Source organism: Neolamprologus brichardi, chromosome 20 (genome assembly GCF_056152115.1).
Source record: "Neolamprologus brichardi isolate AB-2024 chromosome 20, ASM5615211v1, whole genome shotgun sequence".
In the NCBI taxonomy this organism is placed as follows: domain Eukaryota; kingdom Metazoa; phylum Chordata; class Actinopteri; order Cichliformes; family Cichlidae; genus Neolamprologus; species Neolamprologus brichardi.
In genome coordinates this window covers 8067107-8083332 of record NC_142123.1, presented here as the reverse complement: position 1 = coordinate 8083332, position 16226 = coordinate 8067107, and the positions used below count along the sequence as shown (strand labels likewise).

The 16226-nt window shown below is 41.3% G+C and overlaps 1 protein-coding gene across 2 annotated transcripts in view; it reads left to right on the top strand.

The window, feature by feature from the left end:
- The window catches only part of sema3b (sema domain, immunoglobulin domain (Ig), short basic domain, secreted, (semaphorin) 3B), a 78728-nt gene that overhangs the window by 39299 nt on the left and 23203 nt on the right, over window positions 1-16226 (top strand). Inside the window, exon 1 of one of the 2 annotated variants that reach the window (XM_006785401.3) lies at window positions 9917-10606. The exons of the other annotated variant lie outside the window; for it this stretch is intronic. The gene's annotated coding sequence lies outside the window, so the exon portion shown is untranslated. Of the gene's footprint in view, window positions 1-9916; window positions 10607-16226 lie in introns of those variants that run through there. 2 annotated transcript variants of the gene reach the window in all.

Below are 16226 nucleotides of genomic sequence, written 5' to 3'. Positions count from 1 at the left end.
TTATTAGAGATAGGTTGATCATATATAAGATCGAAGAATTAATCAATGGCAGAACTTCTTTGAGCAGTTTTGTAGGAATGGGGTCTAAAAGACACGTTGATGGTTTGGAGGAAGTAATTATTGACGTTAACTCAGAAAGATCGATTGGAAAAAAAGAGTCTAACTTAACATCAATGGAACTACAAGTAGCTGTAGATAATATTACATCTGTGGGATGATTATTGGTAATTTTTTCTCTAATGATAAAAATTTTATTTGTGAAGAAGTTCATGAAGTCATCACTAGTTAACGTTAAAGGGATGGTTGGCTCAAAAGAGCTCTGGCTTTTTGTCAGCCTGGCTACAGTGCTGAAGAGAAACCTGGGGTTGTTCTTATTTTCTTCAATCAGTGACGAATAGTAAGCTGTTCTGGCTTTGCGGAGGGCTTTCTTATAAAGCAACAAACTATTTCTCCAGGCTAAATGATGATCCTCTAAATTTGTGACACGCCATTTCCTCTCCAGATTACGAGTCGTCTGCTTGAGGGTACGTGTTTGAGAATTATACCACGGGGTCAGGTACTTCTGATTAGAGACCTTAGTTTTCACTGGAGCTACAGTATCCAGAGTCGTACGTAGTGAGGAGGTGAAATTATTAACAAGATAATCGACCTCTGTTGGGGTAGCGTTCAGATAGCTGCTCTGCTCTGTGTTGGTACAGGGCATTGACGATGATAACAGTGGCTGGATTATATTCTTAAACTTAGTTACAGCGCTTTCAGAAAGACATCTACTTTGATAAAGTCCACTCTCCACTGCTGCGTAATCAATTATTGTAAATGTAAATTTTATCAAGAAATGATCAGACAGGAGAGGGTTTTCAGGAAACACTGTTAAATGTTCAGTTTCTATGCCATATGTTAAAACCAGATCTAGAGTGTGATTAAAGTGGTGGGTGGGTTCTTTTACATTTTGAGAGAAACCAATTGAGTCTAACAACAGATTAAATGCCATGTTGAGGCTGTCATTTTTAGCATCAACATGGATGTTAAAATCACCCACAATAATTATTTTATCTGAGCTCAGAACTAAATCAGATATAAAGTCTGAGAAATCAGACAGAAACTCTGTGTAAGGCCCAGGTGGACGATAGATGATAACAAGTAAGACTGGTTTCTGAGTTTCACAGCTGGGGTGGACAATGTTAAGCATCAGGCTTTCAAATGAATTAAAAGTCTGTCTTGGTCTTTCATTAATTAATAGACTGGTGTGAAAAATTGCTGCCACACCGCCCCCTCGACCTGTGCTTCGAGATTTCTGGTAGTTAGAATGACTCGGGGGTGTTGATTCATTTAAGCTAACATAATCATCCTGCTGCAACCAGGTTTCTGTAAGGCAGAGTAAATCAATTTGTTGATCATTTATTAAGTCATGTACTAACAGAGACTTGGAAGAGAGAGACCTAATATTTAATAATCCACATTTCACTGTTTTACTCTTTGGTTCAGATGTGGATACTGTATTGTTCTTTCTTTGTAAATGTTTAAGTTGTTTGTTGCTGGTTTTTAGTTTGTTTTTTGTCTTTTTGGAAGCAGACACAGTCTCTATGGAGATGGGTTTTTGGGGGGGTAGCAGGAGGAGAGAAGCTGCAGAGAGGCGTGTAAGACTGCAACTCTGCTTCCTGGTCCCAACTCTGGATAGTCATGTTTTGAGGGGTTTAATAAATTTGTCCATATTTCTAGAAATGAGAGCTGCTCCATCCAAAGTGGGATGGATGCCATCTCTCCTAACAAGACCAGGTTTCCTCCAGAAGGTTTGCCAATTATCTATGAAGCCCACATCATTTCTGGGACACCACTCAGACAGCCAGCAATTTAAGGAGAACATGCGGCTAAACATGTCACTCCTGGTCTGATTGGGGAGGGGACCAGAGAAAACTACAGAGTCCGACATTGTTTTGGCAAAGTTGCACACCGATTCAATATTGATTTTAGTGACCTCCGATTGGCGTAACCGGGTGTCATTACTGCCGACGTGAATTATGATTTTATTGAATTTACGTTTACCCTTAGCCAGCAGTTTTAAATTTCCTTCAATGTCGCCTGCTCTGGCCCCTGGAAGACAATTGACTATGGTTGCCGGTGTCTCTAGCTTCACATGTCTGAGAACAGAATCACCAATTACCAGAGTTTGACCCCCAGCGGGTGTGTCACCGAGTGGGGAAAAACGGTTAGACACATGAACGGGTTGGTGGTGTACCTGGGGCTTCTGTTTAGGACTACGCTTCCTCCTCACCGTTACCCAGCCTTTCCCCAGCTGCTTGGGGTCTGCCGGGGAACAGCTAGCGGGGCCTACGCTATCTTCGGCTGCACCAGCTACAGGGGCCTGGCTAGCTAAGGGTGAGTGCAAGGTGCGAAGCCGAGTCTCCAGATCAGTAATCCTGGCCTCCAGAGCTGCAAATATGCTACATTTGTTACAGATATCATTACCGCTAAAGGGGGCCGAGGAGTAACTAAACATCTGACACAATGAGCAAGAAAGTGCAGAAGGGACAGGTGAAGTAGCCATGGTGCTAACGGGTCGGCTACGAGCTAAGCTAGCGAAACAGTACAGAGACAGTGAGTGACAGTGAGTGAATACTTTGGCTATAAATTAGGTAGTGAGTACACAGAAAGTGTGCTTCGGATGAAGCACGTGAAGATTATACTGTGAAAAAAAGAATGTATTTAGAAGTTGTTAATTAAACTGCTAAGCAAATAAGCTACTCAGAAACACCACTGTGTTTGAGCAGGAACAGGAAGTGATACTATACCACAGAGCGAGCGAACACCAAGTGACAGCGCCACCACTGACATATTTGGCACTATGTGAAATGTGCGCTAAAAGCAGAATTCGCTGATCTTATCTGCCGCAGTGACTCATTAGAAGCAACATTTTCTGTACTAGAAAAAGTCTGCATCCTCATTTTTATCACAGAGATTCACATCAGACTCGAGGAACAGGTTGAGTTGAATCACAAAAGGAGGAGGTATGTGTATGAGATGTATATGAATGGACCATGCGACAGGCATGATATGAGAAATATATACAAAATATTAAAGGCAGAATTTCAAAGCTTCTGTGTAAATAAAAATAACTTGTGGCATCATTTTATAGCATGCAGGCACTGATACATGTGCGGGCTTCTAAAAAATGTGTGTTTGACTGTCTGCGTGCGGGCTGAAGTTTCAAGGCTGTCTTTAAGTAGGTGATTTCCCCGTTTTTTGTCTTTTATCCAATCTTCACTGTGATCTGTAGAATTTTCCTCCGAAATAGTAACAGTGCACCGACAGCACCACTTTGATTAAAGTGGAGCTCAGAATTACAGGGCCCTTTGTAGAACATCTGGCTCAGAAGCACCCTATGCCTGTAAATATGACACTGTTCTGTAACATTCGTCTGTATTTAATAAAAAAACTAGCACCTTTAGTCCGATTTTGTGCACCGATGTCTTAGTGAGTATGCTGATTCATCATAATACAGTATTTCAACTGTCAGAGTGACAATCCAATAACAGAGCGCACAACCCAAAACTTATAATTACATTAAAAAATAATACATCAACTGAGACATGTGCCCTCAGTGCAGAATAGCAACTGTCACAATCAATGTTGACTGAAAATGATTTTAATATATATTTTTTTTTATCTTTTTGTCCAAAGCTAGTTGAACTAGACCTTCGTTATCTCCCGATTAGTCATTGAGATTTAATAGTGGTGGGAACTAGTGCAGAAATGTGCATTCCACTGAGAGGTAGTTGATGTGCTGTCAAGCTGTGTGTGTGTGTGTAAAACTATATTTGTGTGAAAAAGACAAAGCCTTGGTCATGCAAGGTGCTGTAATCCACTCGGTGACCTCCAGAGCCTGCTCGCTATGTGAATGTGTGTGTGTGAAAATGTGTCACCAGAACCCTGCTTATGTTTGATGGTGGTCTTATCCACCCGATGACCCTCTGAACCAGATGGTGTGTGACTGCATGCCTGTGAGAGTGTGTGTGTGTGTCCCACCTCTGAGCCTCCTGGCACTCCAGTCAGTCCCCACACCCATCAGTCCTCCAACGCTGCACACCCCACTTCCCGCCCTCCTTCATCCTTTCAGTTGGGTGTGATCACATCAAAGCAAAAAAGGGAGGATTACAGGTTTGTGCCCCAAAGGAAGCTAGCATCTCTCTAACTGTAACTCTCTCTCGTTCTCGCTCTCGTTCTCTCACTCTTTCATTCCTGCCACTTTCCCAGTGGGGCCCCTGTAATCCCTACGGTGTCAGAAGGTCAGGGGACCGTGTCATGGATAACCCAGTGGGGCACATATAATACAGCTAATGCTATATAGATAGTTAGCTAACATGAACATAAAGACAGGTCCAAATGACTACATCTTTTTATTATCTCTTTTTCCCCTAGGCTCTATTGTTCATCATCTTTATTTTATTTCTAGTCGTAGTAAAAACCATAATTCCCGGCAAGAATGGGAGTTCGCTGCTGTTTAGAAATGGCTACAAGTGTTTCTGAACAGTAGACAAATGGTTCAACTCCTGCTTTTAAACATAAATTCACACATACGCAAACACACACATGCAAATAGATAAGATCGGTATGGCGATACAACTGGCAGAATGGACTCGACAGTTGTAATGACGCTAATAGTGCACTTTGTCCTGGCATTTGTTTTATGTTGGGTCAGTGTGCGACACGCACATAGCCTTCAAAACACAAAGAGAAAAAGCAAAGCTCTCGGTTGGGATCAGTGCTATTTTATGCTCCACTTTTGCAGCCGTGCCATCTCGGCCCTCATATTTATGCATCTGTTGAGCAAATGTTTATGATGTGACGCCACTAGCAGGTGTCACTCTAGTCTCAGATCAGTTTTCAGGGTACGGTTGGTCCACTGTGGATGTAGGCCAATTGAAACTATTGTTTCCTGTTACTCTTGAAGAGTCTATTGGACCGTGCATCTGTCCTCAAGGATTTTCATAACATTCCACATCAGGGTGCAGCAGCAGTGTAATGCACTTGTGAAAATTCGTCTCAGTTTCCAGATAAATTGAAAGAGTTGTTTAGGAGAATGGATGTATGGTCACTGGTCGCAGTGAATGCCAAAAAGTGCGGGAAGCTTTATTCTAGGTTCCTCACCCATCTTCATCTATAAGTAGGAAAGGAGCCTCTGCTGAAACAATTCTCCAGTCTCAATTTCAGATAAACACTCGACCATCTGTTAACCGGTCATGTAGCCTTATTGCAACTCTGTGTGACAATTTCGTGACAATTCACCAGATGCATTAAGATTTTTCAAAAGCCATGTCCAGCTGACTGAACTAAAATGAGTTACTTGCCAGTGCTTGCCTTCTCTTTTGAGAAACAGCTATAAAATACCCTGTAAAGTCCAGGACCAGTGAAGTTCACTGCTGCATTAAAACATGTATGCATTTTATTGTTAAGATTGTTGAAATTACCACAAGTTTCAATATTTGGCCAAGTAATTTCCTTCCAACAGCAACCCACTGCTTCCCTCAGCACTCATGCTAATGTGTGCACCTTTTAAAGTCAGTATGGCGTCATGAACTTCAATGAAGTGTAGAAGCAGATTTTCTTTGTTTCTGGCTGGTTTCTTTACAGTTTCCTTCAGAAATCCTTCCTCAGAAATGTTTCATCGCTACATTAATATTAGTAGTGCGGATGCCTCATGCCATTAAATAATCTGGCTACCTTGCAGACTTATTCTGGGGTTTGGCCTTAAGGACAAGAAGCCAGACTCTAGCCTGGCTGTACTTTTTTTCAAGCACCAGAAGTTGTAGGTAGCAGAGCTTTAGGCAGCTTCTGTTGTTCCACATCAGTATTAGTGCTGTTCTCACAGCTGAGTAACGTGTTTCCATAAAGAAACTACATCTACAAACTACAGTCTTCTACAATATAAAGGTGATATATATGCAGGCTTATGCAATTTCTTCTTATTTTTTCAGGACTGATGTAATTCAAAGTGTTAGCTTTTGGTGGTCATAGTTTATCATGCCGTCCATCATAAATACGGTGCTTTATATAACACAGAGACATGGTAAAGTTAATTAATCATCCTAAGAAACCAGGAGTCTGTGGATCCATTTCTGTAATCTTAGAAAAAGATAAATATTTTTGTGTCATAAAATATGCACTGAGCATATTTCAAAAACACTGTAAATGATTCTGATTCATCAAATTAACAAATCTTTCATGAGGGCGAGGATTAGAAATAATGTGTCATCAGGACTTTTTCCGCAACTGTCGCTCTATGAATAACTATGTATGAAAGGAACATCTGTCAAAGTATAATTAATTATTTCATTATAGTCAAATTAGAAATCATGCCCACATAACGTGCACTGTTTAAATGGTCTTAAATACATACAATAGCCTAATTAAGTCTTAGGCTCTCCAGTCTGATTACACAACATGAAACTAACACAACCAAATCCCACCCTCAGCTTATGAAACTCAATCCAGTTACCACACTTTAGCTCAGCAAACCCTGTTTTTGTAACAAACTATTGAATCTAAATTACTGCCTGTATCTATATTTTTTTATTTTATTAAGCATCGTGTCATGAAGAAGCATTTTTTTAATTATTTATGATTTCATAGTTTGTCACACTTGTTTCAGATCATCAAACAAATGTTACTATTAGACAATTATAACCTGAGTGAATACAAAACACTATTTAGATGATTACGTTTATTAAGTGTAAAACCTGCAAAGCCAGAACTGCAGTCGAGCATTTGAGATAACTGGTAAGGAGTTCATGTTTGGATCAATTATAGCGAGTTATAGAAGGTCCTGAAGAAGCAAGGCAGCCCAGACCATCACACTACCACCACCCTGCTATGATGTTGTTTATATGAAATGCTGTGTTTTACACCAGATGTAACTGGACTCAAACCTTCTAAAAAGTTCAACTTTTGTCTTGTCAGCCCACAGAATATTTTCCTAAAAGTCTTGGGGATTATCAAGAAGGTTTTTTTTGGCAAATGGGACATTAACCTTTGTGTTGTTTTTGGTCAGCAGTGGTTTTTCTCCTTTGAGCCCAGCCTCTTTCTTATCACTGAATCATGTAGACTACACTAACTGAGGCAAGTGAGGCCTGCAGTGCTTTAGATGTTGCTCTTGGTGCCACTGTTCACAATTTAAAAGCTGCATTTTGTATTTCATCTGGTTAAATTTGCCTAATAGTAAAGCTTCTTTGATCTGGAACGTTTAAGTGTGACAAATATGCAAAAAAACGTATATCTCCAAATGGGGCAAATACTTGTTCACAGCACTGCAGAGCACAATGAAGACCCCTTCGTGGGAGACACTTGTCTGATGGTGATCCCGGGCAATCTAAAAATCATTTCAGTTCAGTGACTTGTAATAAAACAAAGATTCACTAAGACGCTATTAGGAAACTGAGCCCTCATCTTCAATAGCTCACAAGCTTCAGCTGGGACAAAAGCCTTTGTTGGGACACAGAGCTCACTGCACAGCCTGTAGAGACATCAGACTAGTTTATGACAGACGGGTCAGCAGGGGGCGGGCGGTGGACTGAAAACATACATATAGCTTTAATTGTACTCATGGCAGTGTGCATGAAAGTCTTTAAAGCGCTGAAGATAAGTGTGCATTGTTTGTAAAACTGCGAGCAATCAGGGAGACAAGACACACACACAAACTTCAGTGAACTCCTAATGTGAGACCCATGACCTGGTGAAAGGGGTTTTCTAGGTGTGTGAGAGAGTGTATGAGTGTGTGTGGGTCAGGGTTGCCAGGCACAGTATGCCACCTGCGACTGGAATGAAGACTAAAGGAGTGGGACAACAGAGAAGAAGATGCACAACACAATGTGACTGTGAGTGCTACACTTTCAGTAGACAGGCCCTACAGAGTGCTTTACATCTTATGAGTGAAACATCTTACTGTTGGGCCAAAAAACCTCCTACATTAGAAGTTCAAAAAATAAATAAATAAATGGCAGCCTCTGCGACTGTCCTGCCCACCTAGTTAGCAAGGCATCAGTTTGGACTGCTTTGGTAAAAACTTCTCTCGTTAAAACTTTTCATTTATTTATTTGTTTATTAGAATTTCCATTAGCTCAGCTCTAAAGTGTAGCTGCTCTTACTGAGATTGACTTTAACAGCAGGAACTTAAATTAGAATTGAATTCCAAACTTGAAGTTTTAGTGGCTTCTTGAAGGAAACATTTGATGCAGATAGAAGTCATATACTGTAATCAGTCAGTGTGAACTGTATTTCCAGCTAGCCAGTAGTAACTTGAAGTCTTGTATGTCCTTGTTGAAAATCCTGTATGTCAGGAACTACATTTAACTACGTACTCACATCTTTTATTGCTATCAAACATCCAAATTGTCAAAAGTGAAACTCTGTGAGCTTTCAGGTTCTTGAAAGGAGGCTGTGAAAGCTCTGTGATTAGCTTAATACAGTAAAAAGCCTTTGGAAATGACCAAACTCCAACAACGCTCTGGTCCTGCCTCGGAGTATTTGGGATGTACTGACCGTTCTGTTTGAATGGACGGACGAAAACATCGTCCTGGAGGAGTTGTTGCAGTTGAATGGATGCTTTTATACTTTTTCCCCGTGAAAATGTATCAAAGGAATACATTGTAGCTCACCATATAGAGACTGACCCCAGAGAGCGAGAGAGAGAGAGAGAAGACAAGGCTTCTGAGCCCACCATCACATCAAAGACTGTCACTAAAGATTTTATGCAAAATATACATTTTTGGTCCATCTGTAAACCTAAAACACGTGTAAGCTGTTTGAAAAAAAGAAGCATATTTATGAATTTGTGTGTTCAAAAGCCCGGGCATCATGAATGGTTGACCAAAGCTTCAACTCTGATGTGTGTCTGAATGATGTAAACCCTCATGTTCTATAAATGTGTGCCAATTACCCTCTTACCAGCTTCAGCGTACGTGTTCTCCGCATCAGCCTGAGTCACTCTTATGTATCTGAAAATCTCTGTTTCTCTGTGTGTTTATAGTGACTTTAACTGATTTCTTATCTAAATGCATCATCAAACCAAGTCATGAGTCATTCACTGTAAGTGTCAAGTCACGTCTCACAGCACATATAACCCTGTTTCAAGGCTCACCTGAGCTCTCACATAATCTGCATGTTTATGTGCATGTAACAACACCAGGAACGCACCAAACCAAACCAAACCAAACAGTTTTTAATAGAATGTCAGAAAATGCAACGCAACGCAAAAGCAATGTGAAAAGAAGAAAATCTGACTGGTTTATTGGGATAACAGCTGGTAGCATGAATTCTTAAGGCTCATACCATTAGACCTGTAGCTCTCAAACCGTGGACTGGGCCACACTGGTGTTGCAGAGAGCCATTCAGGTTGGGTGTCAATGGCTAGGCAAAAAAAAAAGGTAAAATTCAGTTGAACAAGTATGTACTTTTGTATGAAAACTGGTTTAGCCAACTATATTTAAGCAAAATTTTAATATCAGTTCTATTTCTTTATTTGGTACTTTGGTAAATTATCAGGGGGGTGGTGAGGCTTTTGGCTTCTGAAGCATTGCGTGTCAGAAAAAGTCTGAGAACAGCTGCATTAGAACAGCTGTAGAATAAGTGAAACCAGTTGAACCTAAAACAGTGGAAAAAATGTTGAATGGTAATGATGGACTCTGAAAAAGAAAACGTTTCAGCCAGGTCCCATCACAGATACACAGTAGCATATCCACACACACTACGGACAGCTCAGTGTGTGTCTCTGCCCCCTTTGACGCCCCTCCTTTAACCTCCCACCTTTTCTTCAACCCCTCCCTCTCTCTCTCTCTCTCACGCTTTCCCTCTATCTCTCTCTCCCTCCCTTGAATTAAGTCCATTATCCCAGCCCGCTCTGCCTCTGAGCAAGTCTACTCTGCTCAGCTGCTGCGAAAACTCCGTGTATGTGTGAACTCCTTGCATGCATGTGTTAAGAAGAGTTTTATGTGTGTGTACAGGCTTGTGTGTTTTTGTAAGTAGAGCTGAAGTGCAGCCGTTCATCAGTGGAGCTGACTGCAGGCAGGGGGAATACTCAGATCTCGCTTTGCTGCTTTTTAACTTCACTTACTTACTTTTTGGACTTTTTGAAGACTCACTGGACATATTTTGCACCATAGTGGAACTCTGCTGTTATTCTCTTTCTGTTCATGCACCATTCCCATAACTGGAAATAAAGGATTTTTTTTTCAAATTTTTAATCAGATTTCTTAAACAATTTTTCAGGTATTTCCACCTGTTTAGCTGATCTCAGCTCTCACTTTCTGGACTGGTCAGTAACTGTTTTTTCATTACTCCATAACTTGTTTTATCTTTCTTGCTTAAATCAGATATGAAAAATCTTGGGAATGGGTTTTTGGAAGCACGCAACAAAAACTGAAAAGGTTTGTGTTCAGTGATTTCTGCATATAAGTAGAGGAAAGACTATGAGAAAGTAAAATGAAACAGAACAGTGTGGTAACAATGGATACTGTCTGCGCTGCCAGAGGCATGTTGGGCTCAGGTGGATGCTGATCCCGACCTGGAATGTTCTGAACTCCTGTGGAATTTGGTTCCCCTGGAAACGGATAGGCAGGTAAGTTCATTTGGACTCTGTTCCAGTAAAATCACCATTTAAGTCTGTAAAGTCAATAAAATTAGTTCCGTTTAGTGGAAGACACTTCCAACCACAAACGGACTTAACTTGTAGATGAAGTAATAATGAAATCATGACTCCTGCTGTGCCGTTAAGTTCCCGGTTCCCTGAGCCTGCTGTGCCTGTGACATGACCACGTGCAGCACTGCTAATCCCGCACCACTTCAAACTAAAATATCTTTCTAAAAGTCATGCTGATGACATGTGGGATTTCTCTCAGAGTGTTTACTTGAAATCTGCTCTGTTGTTTCATTTGAGAGAGTCAACTGAGTTGTCTTTCCCCTGGGAACAGTTTGGAGCAGATCCAGTCAGGAGACCAGAGGCTGCTCTGTAAGGTCTCGCCTTACTGCTGCTTCAGGGCTTAACACAGCCAAATGGATAGCTACCAGGGACCAGCAGGCTGCCCTCGTCTTAGTGACTCCTTCATTATCTCTTATTTCAGAGTTTCTTCCATGAGATGAGAGATTTAAGCTGCATGACCACAAGGCAATTTTCCCACAGTAATTAAGCAGATTTCTTTCTTCAGTAGTATCACTCCAATCACCTCTTCCCATCCCGGCGATACAGGCAGAGCTGGTGAAAGACTGAAAAGTTATCCATCCTCACAAATGAGACCGGTATGAGCATGAGCATAATTAGTGAGGACAGCAAACACCCAATTAGCAAGTTTTAGTGACTCCAGTTTCAATATTTATTTTCCCCTTCACACTCTGAATAATAAGAATAGTCAAACTGAATAAATGCTAGCCATGGGGTTTGTAGACTGGGAAGTTTTCCATTTGTGATGCTGGGCCAAATGGCTCAGGACCAGCAGACTGCCACAGCATCTCCAGCTCCTTCATTCACTTACACTCTTTTAAAGGGACCAGAGGACTCTGCTTCAGACTGTTTCGCTTTTCTTTCTCAATATGTTTCTGCTTAAATCCCATAAAGACCGGTGCTCACTTTTTGGCTAAAGCTAGGGCTTACTCCTTCTGTTGAGGGTGTGTGTGTGTGTGTGTGTGTGTGTGTGTGTGTGAAGCTTCACTTTGCTTCTATGACTAGCATTGCCCAAAGACTTAAAACACTTCAAATAAGAATGAACTTCTGAGATGCTTATTAAATTCTTTTGTAGCCTTCATATGACTCAGGCTTGTGCCCTTTTTTCCTATGTACTTTAAATGTTTTTCAACTCAACTTGTAGTTGTATTTTCTTTTACATTTATGGGCCATTTATATCATAATTATGGCAGAAAACCATCATTTCAACTTACTGCTTTCTCACTATAGGTGGTCTGTCTTTATGAATGTTTATTTTTATAGTTATCAAGGGAAATGAAGCGCTGCGCACCTCATTGTCCTTCCCAGAAAAAGCAAAACGCTGTCATGCTTCAGACCAAAGCGCTGTCACAGCTGTATTCATGGTTAAAGTCACAGTTTTGCATGACTCTTGTAGAATTTGTTTGTTAAAGTCTGCAGCATTTACATTAGGCAACGCCTCCCTGCATCACCTGCCCCGTTCACACATCTAAGACTTTCTGCTTCCGTGCTTCTTTTCCTTCTTGGAAATGGGGCAAAAACTGGCAAGTTTTTCAGTCAGAACTGAATCAAAACACAACTGTGCTTTAAAAAGTATTCTTTAAATGCCAAGGTGGTAACTTAGATTGGAGGTCCACGATTTGACATGCTCACTATACTATGCTACTATATATTGTACAGATGCATTCGGTCCCTGGATGGGTTCACTCTAACCATCGCGTTTACACCCTGAATACCGTTTCCTTACTAGTGACTTAGCTGTCACTAGTTAATATTTATCCTTTTAATCCGAGAAAAATAACGTGGCACAGACTATTAGTGCTTTGCGTTCTGACACGTATTAGGATCACTTCATCAATACATGAGTCAAATTTATTGCAAAACAATTTCTGAATTTGATTAAAACAGCAGTAAATAACCAGAAGGAAAACAGCTGGTGGCATAACATTTGTGCTTCCAGCTTCAATTCTTTTCAGATGTGTTTTATTATGTCAAAATGACATGTTTCAATGAGAATGCAGTTAACTCTTTTATGTGGTCATATGATTTCAAAACTATAGACTTTATGGTATTTCTGGAAAAACATCTTGGTTTCTTTGGAACAGACTTATCTGTTCACCTTGCCAGCCCTCTTCTGAACCTTCTTCTCGCTCTTTGCGTCCATCCTCACTCTTCTCTACTGTCTTCTCTCTTGCATTCCTTCCCTCCCTCTGATTTACTTCCACTATTTCACAATTCAGCAGTACACATAATTATAAATAGCCATATATTAAAGTAGCTGCATTGTCAGTGATAGTGGGAGAGAAGCAGATCTTTCTCTGGACTGACTTTTAATAAATGCTTTTGTATGCCAACATATGTTTTAGCTTTCCTGCAGTCAGTGCTCCACAGAAAACCAATCAAATTAGATAGTATAGATGGGAGGGGGACTCATCACCGTGATATAAGCAAGTATTTCTTTTACACTGAGCCAAGTTTTTTCTTAAACCTGACCGAGTTGGGGAGCTAAAAATCCTAAAATAAGATGGAACTATGGAAAAATACATGGAACTCCAATGCAGTTCTCCTGGCGTATTCCTCATTCATATGTAAAACACATTTTGTAAGAGACAGAGAATTCAAGTGAGAGCTTTGAATTACATACAAACTTTAAAAAAAAAAAAATCTTACTGTATTCTCTTTCACCCCGTCGCTCGTCCCATCTGTCGCCCCCTTAGCAAATTAACTGGTGCAAAAGCCACCAGTTACCTGCTGTTACAGCTATTTTGCTCTGTAAAGCTCTCCCTCCCCTCCTCACCCTCTCCACTTATTCTTCATCATCATCCATCCATCCCTCCCGCTTTTCATTTCTCACTTGCAGGGAGGCTTAGACTTATTGCTCACAGGCCAGGGAACAATTTTTTCCCCTAGGGGAGAAACAATTGGCTCCTTTCTCTCCATCACCTCCTGCCTCACTTGTTTTCTTCTCCATCCCTCCCTCCCTACCTCTGCTGCATTCTCCTTTTTTGTAAGACTGCATGCATGCAGGCTGGCTGCAGGGTTGAAGTGCAGAAATGTCTATATCCTGTTGTTTTGTTCACTCCTTTCCACGTTCTCTCTTTTGTTGTCTTTCCCTGCCTTTTCAATTCTCCCCTCCCCTTTCTCCCCCCTTTTAGACGTCTAATTCTCCTTTCCTCTCCCTTTCATTCACATTGCCTTACTGCTTCATCCACAATTCATCTTTCAACTCTTTTCACACGTTTTCCTTGCTCTGCTCCTGTTGTGATTCCCCTCTCTTAACCGGCCTCTCAACAACTTCTCGTCTTCTGTCTCTACATCATTTTGTCATCTCTTCATTCTTCCGTCTGTAATGTTTTTATTTGTCTTTGCTTCCTTTTCACCTACCTGTCTCTTCATATATCTGACCCTCATTGTTTCCCCCTCGGGCTCGGCTTGCTCTTGATCTCCACTGTGACCTGTGGCAGTGGTGGTCTACAGGTTAAACTGCAGATATCCATTTATTCATTACTGCATACAATACAGTAAAGTTGCACTCTAACCCCGCTCTGAAAAAGCCGTTTCACCCTGGAGGCGGGCCGCTTTGTCTGCCCATCTCAATTTAGTCTGGTTTTGACAGGACAGCCTGCTTCCCCCCCACGCAGACCCCCCCACCCAGAATCTCTCTCTCTCTCCCTCTCTCTCTCTCTGTCTTTCTCTTTACTTTTAATCCATTCCCTCTTGGCATGCTGCTGCTCCATGTCTATTGAAGCTGAACTGAATGCAAGTGTCAGCGGCCCCAATGGCTTTTTTTTTATTAAGATCCATTATGGAACATGCAAGGACTTTGTGTTTACCTCTGCATGTGCATGCGTGTGTGTTGTGAAGGGCTAGTTTTTTAGATGGGGATATATTCTCCTACATCCTTGTATATGAATACATACAAACGTTTGTGTGTGTGTGTGTGCCTGCTCACAGGGCTGTGATGTGATGTGATGAAGAGGAACAATAATAGACTCTTCAACTCATGAAGCCAGAGTTATAGGACGCACACAAACACTGCAACACACAGCTCGGGGTGTCTCGGAGGAACAATGGGACCAGTCGTTCCTTTTATAGCAGCCAACAGGAGTGTGAGGGTTTCACTGCTCCTCTTGTCGCTTCCAGGGAGTGTGACGTGAATTGCGCGCGTGTGCGCGCTCGCTTCTGTTCTTGTGTCACGTAGCTGCAGCTGATGAGAGTGCTGACGTCCTTCCCCTTGAAATACTGCAGCATCTTTGCAGTTCAGTGCAGAAACTTGAGCGTGCGTAGACATGCAGCCTTGTGCTTCGGCCTTTCTGTTTCACAGACCTCAGCACAGTTTGGTGCTCTTGTGATCACTTCTTTAATGCTAGCTGGGAAACTTTGCACTCAGCGAACATCTGTGAAATCACCCAAGACCTCTTCAATTCGAAAAACAGCGAGTTAAAGTAGCGGATAGCAGGCTGTGCTGGGATCTAGCCTTGCATGTGTACTTTTGTCCATTCACAAATGTGCGTGTGTTTAGATACTGGAGGGTATGTGAGAGTTTGTGTTCCTGTTAAGCTCTGTCTTGTTGTGTTGTGGCCTGGGAGCCATGAGCTTATGAGAGCTCTCCTGTCTCTACGCTTCAATAGCTCCATTATTCATAAAACTCTGTGCCAACAGCGCGGACGGGTCTATGTCTGTATAGCGTATGTGTGTTTTCTCATCTTATGTATATTGTGCTTTAAAGTGATTCTTTAGTTTTCAGTGATGACCAGGAATTTGAAATTAATAAGAAAGTTGTTCCAGCTTAGAGCAAAGTGAGTATTTGAAAGCTTGGCATGCTTTAAATATGGCCGAGATGATGTTGGTGATGACAGGCCTCACTCTGTTCACACAGTCATCCTCGCGGAACGTAGACACAACACTTCTACGTACACTGAGGTCAGTGGCATCCCACTACAACTAATGGCTGACAAATCTGAGATAGATTTTGATATTAAACTTCTACCTGCATCTGCAAGCCACTTTACAATCCAAAATCAACCCACATGTGTCTGACGATCAGTATCATGTCTGTTGTTGCAGATGCCTAGTCTATTCTTCCCGCCTTATTGTTTCTGTAGTCGTAGAAAGGTGAGGAGGGCTGTGTACAGCGCCATGCTGCCAAATCTAAGTTACTCCAGGGAGAAATACTGCTTCTTCTTCTTCTTGGTTGTTCTGACTGATATCTTTTTCTCTCTTGGATCATCTTTTGTAGTTATTAGTGGAAAACAAATGTTATATTCATTTATAGTGCATTACAAAGTCAGCTGATTTGGCTCTAGTTGAAAACATATGGCTAGCAATAGACTGCAGTTTAAATATATCCACAAATCTTTTTTGGCCTTACCCCTCATTTAAAGTATCCCAAGCAACGAAAGACACTGTTATTTTACATCTAATATTGCCCCAGTCAAGACAGGGAGATCTAGTCTGCAGTAAAGAGCAGATTATTATTGAACAGCTGATTTTATTGCCAAGACACAAGAGGGGTTTTTATAGAGGGTGACAGATGAAGGGA